The sequence below is a fragment of the Lissotriton helveticus genome, chromosome 6, assembly GCF_964261635.1.
Source record: "Lissotriton helveticus chromosome 6, aLisHel1.1, whole genome shotgun sequence".
Lineage (NCBI taxonomy): Eukaryota > Metazoa > Chordata > Amphibia > Caudata > Salamandridae > Lissotriton > Lissotriton helveticus.
The window spans coordinates 1,950,573,182-1,950,584,182 of NC_136067.1; the positions used below are offsets into that span (position 1 = coordinate 1,950,573,182).

At 43.5% G+C, this 11,001-nt stretch overlaps 1 protein-coding gene across 1 annotated transcript in view; it reads right to left on the reverse strand.

The window, feature by feature from the left end:
- Positions 1–10,781, reverse strand: part of ESCO2 (establishment of sister chromatid cohesion N-acetyltransferase 2) — a 364,228-nt gene extending 353,447 nt beyond the window's left edge. The window contains exon 1 of the mRNA XM_078649953.1: positions 10,674–10,781. The gene's annotated coding sequence lies outside the window, so the exon portion shown is untranslated. The remainder of the gene's footprint in view (positions 1–10,673) is intronic.
- Positions 10,782–11,001: the final 220 nt, after the last annotated feature.

Genomic DNA, 11,001 nt, shown 5'->3' on the forward strand with positions numbered 1-11,001 from the left:
GCTTTTCTGCATCATTTGCATACGTGACTGGAAGTAGCTGTGTGATATGCTGCCTCGAGAATGCACTACGCACTTCCAGTTAGGCAGGGAAGTTCGACAGGGATGCATTTTGGCCTCCATGCTTTTTATTTTATATAATAAAATACTGGAAGGATGTGCCGATGGTAAGAAAGAGAATGGTCCCAACTTTGCAGTATGTGTGTGATTCTGTCTTTATTCTGTCCTTATTTCGTGTACAGCAAATGGCTTACAGCTATTATTACATTGTTTTTACGATTTTATGGAGAATTTGGGTCTGAAAATGAATTACTCCAAATTTTACACTGAAAGTAGGCCCAAAAAATGCAAAAACGAAAAAACATTTTCATTAAGGCTCACCTAACAATGAAAGTGAACACGTTTTGCTATCTAGGCATTTTGTTGGAGAACAGCACATGTTCAATCTTTTAATAGGGTAGCTCTAGGAATGGATGCCTTTTCAATGCGCCTAGGCTAGAGCCATATAAAATCAATATTATACCTTTATAATGTGAAGTGTATTCAGATGGTAGCTTATGGTGCAAAAATTTAGGGATACATACCCTGCCCTCAATACAAGTGGCTGAAAACATTTTTGGGGGAGAATATTGTGGATCACCCAGAGTGTACCAGAAGAAATAGTGCATGAAGAGCTGGGAGCAGATTTTCTCTCAGGTTTTATGCAACTCCACCCAATACTCCCATAGCTTTCTATTTGCCTTAAAAGTGAATTAGAGTTTAATAGATTATTCATGATTGTTTGAATATGGATTACAGTCAACATATACCATGGTTGAGTTCTATTAAAACCACTTTGGGGGCGATGGGCAAACTCCAATTGTTTAGCACACCGGAGATGATTGAAAATCAGATAATGCATGGGCTAAAGTGGCTTTTAAAACCCTCACACAAGAGACAAGGGCCTTAGTGTAAATAGTTACATGCAATACGTGATGGTGAAGTCTATGAACAAAATGGAAATGAGCTTAACAGTGAATATGCCGGTCCTGCGTAGAATATTAACGTATTTTCCTTTAAATATGTTTCCACGCTTGCATTAGCCCTCAGATTGCCCTCCTTGCAAATGTAATATGACTTCTGCACTAGACACTTTACATATTATCTTTATCTGCCCTAAATGGGTAGCTTTGCACCTGCTTTTTACGCTTTTACGCCTGTTCCAGTTATCATGCTGCCCGACGTATGAATCCCGACATTTGAAGGATTCTGGAGGTTTACCATTTACCCATCGAGACTCGTCATACCGGCAATAATTGGGTGGAAACAGTTGGTGTACCACGCCTTGCTTTGCGAGAAATTCCACCCAAGTACTTTGTGACTTCTGCGCCTGGAACATTCCAATTACTAGGTCAAGAGACGTGCGACGGGTCACATCACTTTTAGTTGCGCCAGATACGAGCACTCATCCCTGTGGCACATCAAATTGTTATTGCGTCACCAGATATATTAAGCACCAATACAATAAACTTTGGCAACTTACAAATCCACTTCATATTTTAAGGAAACCTATTATCAAATCCAGGACAACGGGATCTGGGGTTGACAATCCATTGATCCATACATGAATGTACAATACTACGCAGGTTACTGAGCCTACAGACTATATAAGCCCTGACGAAGTTCCCGTGGCACTGGGCAATGAAACGCGGTGGCTGTGTGCCGGTGTTGTTTTATTCAAGAATTCAATAAAAAGAAGATTCCATAAAGTATTTACTTGTCATTGGTCCTGACTTCTACGAAGTGCACCTTCCTTTGGTTTGGATTCTTATTGTTAATAGGCATCTCTCAGCATCGGATGCCGGAAATTGTAGCACTTAATTTGTTGATTTTTTGAAACTGAAGGAGTGGAGGTGCTTGACCTTGGTCTGCTGTTGTGTGTGTGTGTACGTGTTTCTGTTTTATATCTCTGTTTTAATGAGGGTGTATCATGCTCCTTCATGAAATTGTACTGACATTATTGAATACATTTTTAGGTCTTGTCCTCTTCCATTCCGCAAGGAATGAATAGGACGAGACTATTGGGGCTAAACTAAGAGCTAAACTAAGCTCTGAAAAATGCGGATTTCCAGAAGTGCATGTGGTCTTGTGAACGCGCTTCTATCCGCCTGCCTCGCATCACCGCATGAAAGCCATTTGTTGCTTGTTCACACTTCTTTCACGGCCGCGAGGCCGTGCGTGCTTCAAAGGGATCCGCTGACTTCTCCTCCCCCCTCGCCGAGAGCTTCACATTTCAAAGAGCTCTCCCCCGCCAGCGTGCTCTTGTTTTGGGGTTAGTGGGTTTCTGTACTTCTCGAGATGCTGTTGTAAATTAAATCACCAGAGGCTTCCGTGAAATTCATGAACATTGTTCCAAATAAAGCACTAAAAACCGCTTTGTAAGTTGTGACCGTCGGCCTTCTTGTGTTCACTGCTTGCACCTAGAGCCTCTTACAAACGGATCAGAATGTGGAAACAGCTGCAACACTTTAAGGAGTGCTTTTTAGGTCGAGCCTATTTCCCATCCTTTCTCATTCGTTTTTTGCCTCTTTCACGTTTAACCACTTTCACTGCCTCTTTGCCCTTTGACTTCCTTTGTCACTTTCTGAGGTTTTTCTCTTTCATTCTCTTTCATTTCTCTTTTATTCTGTGCTTCTTTTTTGAGTATTTCTCATCCTTTCTTTGCCGTTTTCTGTGCATCTCTTATTCCCTACTATTCACTCCTTGCCGCTTTTTTGTGCTTTTCTCATTTTCTCTCAGTCCCTTTTCTGTGCTTTTCTCATTCTTTCTCACTCATTCTTTGCTGCATTTTGAGCATTTCTCATTCACTCTGTGCCACTTTTCTGGGCATCTCACTCTTTACATCTGAGTCAATCATCTTTATTCGGTTTCCGTTATTTTGAAAAACCATAAAAGTTCATAAAAATAGGGCAATTACATTTTCATATAAAAACATATTAAGTACATTATAAAAAAATTCATGACTTTGAGCTTTGTGTGTTAAAACTACACATTTTTTTACCTTTCCAGAATTCATGTGTATTTAAAAGAATGTTATCCCCTTATCATAAATTGGTGCGATGTCTGACACAAAATCTAAAAAAGTGAACTATGGACCTTGTTATGAGTTCATTATCCAGAAATTGTAAGGCCAGATAGGCCGGACGGCACTGACGCAACTTCAAAGCCTTTAAAATTGGTACTATCCAACGCCTGCGTGGGATAACATAAAATTTACAGAAAAAAAGAACATGGATAGTTGATTGTAAAGAAATAGAATCACAAGGACAAGGGGGAAGTTTTACTGACCAATCATTTTGGGATGGAAAAGTAATCATACGATGGAGTATATTAAACCTAAAACGGGTCAACAAAAATGTAGCATAATGGTTTAAATTAAGCTGTAAATATGGTTGGATAGTAAGAAGAACTTGTACAAGTAAACAATGCTGCACAGTTGTTTTCCTTTTTTCAATTAACAAGCGCTTCTGGGACAGGTGCGACAAGCATGCATTTTTTAAATCTGTTTTTGAGAGTTCTGCTACTGATGGAGGATCCTCAAAATATCTTGGTAGACCAATGTCGGTAAGGAAGGTTTTAACGTATACTAGCCATCTTATCTTTCCCATATTGTCTAGTTTCATACAATCTTGGATGATTGTTCTCGTGAGATGGCATTGTTCCGTTACCCATATCCTTCGCCACAGCATAATCGGTTGGATTTTAATAATGTCCGAAATATAGTCCAATCCAAGTTCAAGATGGCAACCATACGTTGTGGTGCTTTTTGGGACTGCCAGCAGAAACCTTAAAAAAGAGTTTTCAATTTTTTGAAGCTGTTCTACATTGACCTCGCCCCAAACCCCGGCGCCATAGGTCGCAATGCTGAGACACTTTGCGTTATATATTTTGATCAGCACTGTCGGCGGTCTCTTCCCTAGACGAAGTGAAAAGGCCTTCAGTGCACCGACAGCCCTTGAGAACGCCAATGTGCGGGAGTTAACAGCTTGTCTCCATTTACATCTGAGTCACCAGAGAACACACGCTATTGTTCACTTAGGGCCCCATCGCTGGTGAACACACACCGCCCCTTAGATTTCAGTCACCCGAGAGCACACGCAAGCTGCACTATATGACATCCACAGGTCAGTGCGCATTGCTGACTGGGGTCCCCGCTCACACTCTCCTCCTCTTCGTCATGGCGCCCCCTTGACACCTGCTCTTTGATGTGGAAGCCTTTGGTCAAGCAGGGACGGTTGTGCTGCCCTCCAGGGCACGGCACGTTCCATGTTCAGATGCTAACCGGGTGCTCGCGCGTGGGCTCGTTTCGTGCCCTCGGAGCGGTGCTGCTCAATAGGGTGATAAACACCTGGTTTGCCGTCCGGTTCGTGCATGCCCTATTAATTACTAGTCCATAGGCATGAGGGCCGACGAGGGGCGCTAACGCTGCGTCGGTAGCATCTGGTCTCCTCGCTTCTAAACATTTCTATCGGAGCCGGGATTTTTTCTGTTCTGTCTCACGCTACTATCCTTGGGAATGTTGTCCTTACTACAATCTGCATGTTTTTGGCCTTGAAACACGCCTGGGACATTCTGCTGTTAGTGTTTTCTCACACATCGTTGTTTCGCAGAAGATGGTTAATGTGTTCTTACTCCAGAGACAACATAATCAATCTCATTCTGTATTGTTTGATTCTGTGGTGGAGTGCAAGTTAGGAATTTACTAGATTCTCTGAGGGTGACCCTGGAAAGCAGTTCCGGGTCATTGTGGGGGATAGAAGTCTGCTGCAAATGTTACCTTGCTGGTAAAAAATGTCTCCAGCCTGTCTCTATCCCATGGCTTATAATTGGGACTCTCATTTTTAGGGTATTATTCTTTTTTTAAATATTGATATTACCAGCTGCATGAATCTATATATTTATTTTTCACTCCCTTTCAATATTAATCATAATGTGCATTTGTAAAGCGCAAGTTCACCTAAGGGTATCTTTGCGCTAAATAACAGATGTTTGTTACCCAAATCAATGGTACACATTTTATCGACCTCAGAAGCATGAAAGGTGAGTGGACCCGTCGGTATTTGAACACAGGCCCCCCAGTGGACGCATTAGTCCACTAAGCCACCAGGCTCCGCTGGTCCATATTTATATTGGCTTTTTTTGTTAGATGAAGCTGTGACTAGTATCTTTCCACATTTATTTAATCAATAAATATGCACTCAGATTTAGATGCCTGGTGGATTTTAGTACTAGGATAATGCCAGATAATACATTGCTCAAATGGAGTTCACTCAATAACGCCCTTCTTCATCAGTTTACACAGCTATTGGCCTGGCAGTCATGAGTGGAAGCATCGAGAAACAATCAAAAGAAGGTTCATCTTCCATTTTTTTAAATATTTCAAAATAAATCATTTTCCATCTATCAAATGGGTTAAAACTATATCTATCACCCTCGCTCTATATATCGCCCTCACTCTATCTATCTTTCGCCCTAACTCTATCTATCTATCTATCGCCCTCACTCTATCTATCTATCGCCCTTACTCTATCTATCGCCCTATCTATCGCCCTCGCTCTATCTATCTATCACCCTCACTCTATCTATCGCCCTCGCTCTATCTAACGCCCTCGCTCTATCTATCGCCCTCGCTCTATCGCCCTATCTATCGCCCTCACTCTATCTATCTATCGCCCTCACTCTAGCTATCTATCGCCCTCACTCTATCTATCTATCGCCCTCGCTCTATCTATCTATCGCCCTCACTCTATCTATCGCCCTAGCTCTATCTATCGCCCTCACTCTATCTATCGCCCTCACTCTATCTATCGCCCTCACTCTATCTATCGCCCTCACTCTATCTATCGCCCTCACTCTATCTATCGCCCTCACTCTATCTATCGCCCTCACTCTATCGCCCTATCTATTGCCCTCACTCTATCTATCGCCCTCACTCTAGCTATCTATCGCCCTCACTCTATCTATCTATCGCCCTCGCTCTATCTATCACCCTCACTCTATCTATCGCCCTCACTCTATCGCCCTCACTCTATCGCCCTCACTCTATCGCCCTCACTCTATCGCCCTCACTCTATCGCCCTCACTCTATCGCCCTCACTCTATCGCCCTCACTCTATCGCCCTCACTCTATCGCCCTCACTCACTCTATCTATCGCCCTCACTCTATCTATCGCCCTCACTCTAGCTATCTATCGCCCTCACTCTATCTATCTATCGCCCTCGCTCTATCTATCTATCGCCCTAGCTCTATCTATCGCCCTCACTCTATCTATCGCCCTCACTCTATCTATCGCCCTCACTCTATCTATCGCCCTCACTCTATCTATCGCCCTCACTCTATCTATCGCCCTCACTCTATCTATCGCCCTCACTCTATCTATCGCCCTCACTCTATCGCCCTCACTCTATCGCCCTCACTCTATCGCCCTATCTATTGCCCTCACTCTATCTATCGCCCTCACTCTAGCTATCTATCGCCCTCACTCTATCTATCTATCGCCCTCGCTCTATCTATCACCCTCACTCTATCTATCGCCCTCACTCTATCTATCGCCCTCACTCTATCTATCGCCCTCACTCTATCGCCCTCACTCTATCGCCCTCACTCTATCGCCCTCACTCTATCGCCCTCACTCTATCGCCCTCACTCTATCGCCCTCACTCTATCGCCCTCACTCTATCGCCCTCACTCTATCGCCCTCACTCTATCGCCCTCACTCTATCGCCCTCACTCACTCTATCGATCGCCCTCACTCACTCTATCGATCGCCCTCACTCACTCTATCGCCCTCATTCACTCTATCGCCCTCACTCACTCTATCGCCCTCACTCTATCTATCGCCCTCACTCTATCTATCGCCCTCACTCTATCTATCGCCCTCACTCTATCTATCGCCCTCACTCTATCTATCGTCCTCACTCTATCTATCGTCCTCACTCTATCTATCGTCCTCACTCTATCTATCGTCCTCACTCTATCTATCGCCCTCACTCTATCTATCGCCCTCACTCTATCGCCCTCACTCTACTTTTATTTAAGTATTAATTATTTTAAAAAATTAAAAGCAATTGTTATTTGTAATATAAATACATCTAAGTCACGTAAATACAACACATATTGCATTACAAATGCTATAGGTGTCACATTTGCAAAAGTTAAAAGTATTGGCATTGTAAATGACAAAGTTATTAATTTTGCGACTTTCAAAACCAAAACATAAATAAAAAATGTGTCATTTACAATACCAATAGCTCAAACTTTCCTAATACGAGACCTAGTGCATTGCAAATGCTTGTTATTACAGTTATAAATAATCCTTTCCTATTGTGCTTTTATGATTGCTTCTGCAAATTGTATAAAGACATTTTTTGACTTGAATTAAAATTGTAATCGACTAATCTCACACGCCAGAGAGCACACATGCATTTTTCACACATCAATTTTTGCAAAATTCTCAATACCTTTTTTGACAATGTTTCTTAGTAAACGTTTATTCAGGGACATTACCGTCACTGCTTCGCTCAATTCCTCATACAAAACTAACAGTCAAAAATCAGACCTGCCAAATACCATGTATCAGGCGTTAGACTAACGCATTTTAATGTGGTGGTCCGCATCACTGCATTAAAACATATTATCATGCATTTTTGGCACCTTGATCACCTGCGCGTGCTCAGCCTGAGGGAAATAAGCTGGTAGTGACTGTCTGTCGTGCACCGGCAGCGTGATAGAAACGGCAGAGAACATACTGCCACACTGGTGATTATGCTGCTGCACTTAGTTCCATGGTCACATAATCAAGAGACGTTCTTACTTTGTTTATTTAGTTGCCGCAAGTATAGTGCAGATTAAGATCCTTAAAAAAAAGAAAAACAATTGTGATCTCAGATGAAGGCAGGCCTCTCTGGGTCACGTGGGTCTGACATCACTGAAAGGAAAGCAACAACCAGCAACACTTGACTCGCTGTCTCACAGGGAGCCAGTGTCTTCTGTTTGCATAATTGAGACTGGTTCCTTTAAATGTTCAACCACGATGCACAGGAAGACCGCGACTGATCAGGATACATGCAGCTGTTCATGTTATGCATGCATGCGTGAAAAATAGATGCAAGGACGTATTTAAAACAGTGCAAACGGCCAAAGGAAGGCTTTTTGCCTAATAACGCTGTATGTGGTATATTTTGCTCCTGGCCCAGAAAATCCATGCATTGGACACAAAAGGCAAGAGCCCGCATGCCTGGAAAGCAGGGTTGAACAGTGGTTACAACAGGTCTTCCTGGCATGCAGTGACCTTTCTCCCAGCATTTCCGACACTTGTGGAGTTTTCCATGAAAGACCACCAGTGTTTAGTGGCCAGAACAGTGGTAACCACTGGCCGTACAAATGCTGATCCCATACAGTGGGTTCCATGGTCCTCCTTCCAGAAGATGGCGGACTCCAAATATTGTCTGAACATCGCGCTCACACCGGAAGGTTTGTCACTATCACGACCACCTGATGGCAGAGCAGGCAGAACCTCCTACCAGGACAGAGGATGTCTGGCTGGGATCTTGCTGTTGCATCTTGTGGTATATCACAGCAGTGGCTTCATGTAATTGTCCACACCCTGGAATATTTGGCCCAACTTTACATACATTGGAAGTACCCTGGCGCATGATCTTTGCACTGTGGCATATGATGCCATGCATTGTGATAGTATCTTACATTGAGGCACAGAACTACTCATGGTTACTAACTAGCACAGGGCCAATGATGGGAGACATGTTATTTATAATTAGCGTTATGGCTCCTGGAAGCTGGGTTTTAAGGGACATATACCCAGTAGGGCACACTGTATGAGTTATGCACTGGTCCTCCTGTGGCACAGATACTTACCTGATGTACATAACTTTCACATGGACACAAACACGATTTAGTGCTTTGATCAAGCATTGGTCCTGTGCACAGTGCAAACCACAAGCTATTGGAATATTGATTAGTTCTATTTGGAAGGCCCTATTAAAATCCCAAAGCATGGACAGCCACAGAAGCATCAGCTGTACTGCCTGTGTGCTGTGCGCTGCAGCAGACCAGCAATGAATCGGTTTCTGGGGGAATCCAATGCTATCCCCTGGTTTGTGCCTTCTTTCATTAATTCAAGCACTTCATCCATCGCTTAGTTTCTTTGATGCTTCCACTAGCCGCAAGTTCTTTCCAGCTACTTTAGTAGGCCAGCCTTTGCCTCAAAATCAATAAGTGTTTGCATTGACCCTACCCCAGAAATACCAGCTTGACACTAAGTGGAATTGGCACTGTGAAAAGTCCACCATTTCAGCACAAAACACTTTTTGCTCTGAAAGTAAATCAGTGCTGCGGCTTTCAATACCTTTGAGTCTTGCTATGCCCGAACAAGCCGTTAGTAAATCTAGGCCCTGAGTCAGACAAGATTTAAAGAGTATCCGCCTTAAAGGCCATGGGTTCTTGCATCAGCAGTGAACACATCCATCACTGCTTCCAAATAAAAGGAATGTAATACTCACTGTCTAGCCAGCCCTCCACGCTTCTCCAAGGATATGTTGTTTTTCTAGGCGAAAGCGCGCTGCTTCAGTTACTTGGCCAAATCATGAAACAGCTTGGATGTTTGTTCCTGTGCCGCTCGTGCACTGCGAAAGGTGACACCTGGATTCATAACTCCTCACAATGTACTGTGTGGAGGTGGTGACCGTCCCAACAGGGTAACGGAGGAGCTGGCACAGGCAGTGTAGCATGTTTTTCCTGGCTGGGTCAGTGTCACTGGGGTAGAGGATTATCTTACTTGGCTCTGTCCCCACTCCTCTGCCCATGATTGATGATCATCTTTTGTCTCATCAATCTTGATAAGATCGCCGCCTGCATCTCCTATTATTTTGTCAACAACTTTGTGCCCAATGCAATGCCTCTGGGCATGTAAACGTGTGGGCTCCTGTGTCCCCCAGCGGCCACACACATTAAAGGTGACAGCCTGCAGCCCACATGGCAGCACAGCAGCAGGCAAGCTCAGAGCTGAGTGAGGATCTGAGACTGGCAGAGACCTCAGAGATCAGCCTAGAACAACACAAGTGTAGCAACCAGGAACGTCCGCTAGGCCTTTGTGAGCACCACAGTTAGCAAGCCACCTACCCTACAGGTGACCCACTGGCCCTCTGCTACCTAAGAACCTAGCAACAGTGATCCCAGCTCAGCCTGGCAGGTGGCACAGGTGAGACTCCATCAGAGCACTGGAGTGTGATGGTGATGATGTTCGAGTATGGGAGCGGAGTCAAAGACATTATCGCTTAAAGGGCAAAATATTCTTTAATTATTTTGGTCTTTGATGTTCATTGTTAAATATCATGATGACACAATTGTTTTATAATAGAAAGGGGTAATAGTTTATTGACCTTGCATGTCAGGTGTTCTGTACCAGTTCAAGTTATTTTTAGAGCTTCTCATAACTCAAAGGGGTATAATTCCTGATATTTATGTGTTTCCCTTGTCTTCATTGCTTGATTTTGCTAGCGAGAAAGTGTCACTTATAGTCATTGAATGTCACTCATAAGTACACTGAAATTATTTAAATGTCACACATAAGCAATCTGAAATCTTGGCAGCGATGAAAAATGAATCAAAGAAAACTCACCAACGTGTTTGCTTCTGAGTCCAGTCACCAAGTCCCTGCCGCTCAAATCTGCCGCGTACACTGCCCCACTGTACACTACTGGTGTCAGAGGAACCACGCCCCCCCCTCCCCCCGCAAAAGGCTGACGAATTAAACAAGCACGAACAGCCTTGACAAGGCAGCGCGAAACAAGCGCCATTCATTGAAGTCTTAAGAAACACAATATCAGCTATTAAAGTAAGAAATCATAAAATGAACTACTATGGCAGCATAACAAAATAATTTTCTCTGTCCAAACGATTATAAGGACAAATAAGTACACGTTGTTGTATATCTAAAAGCAACACAA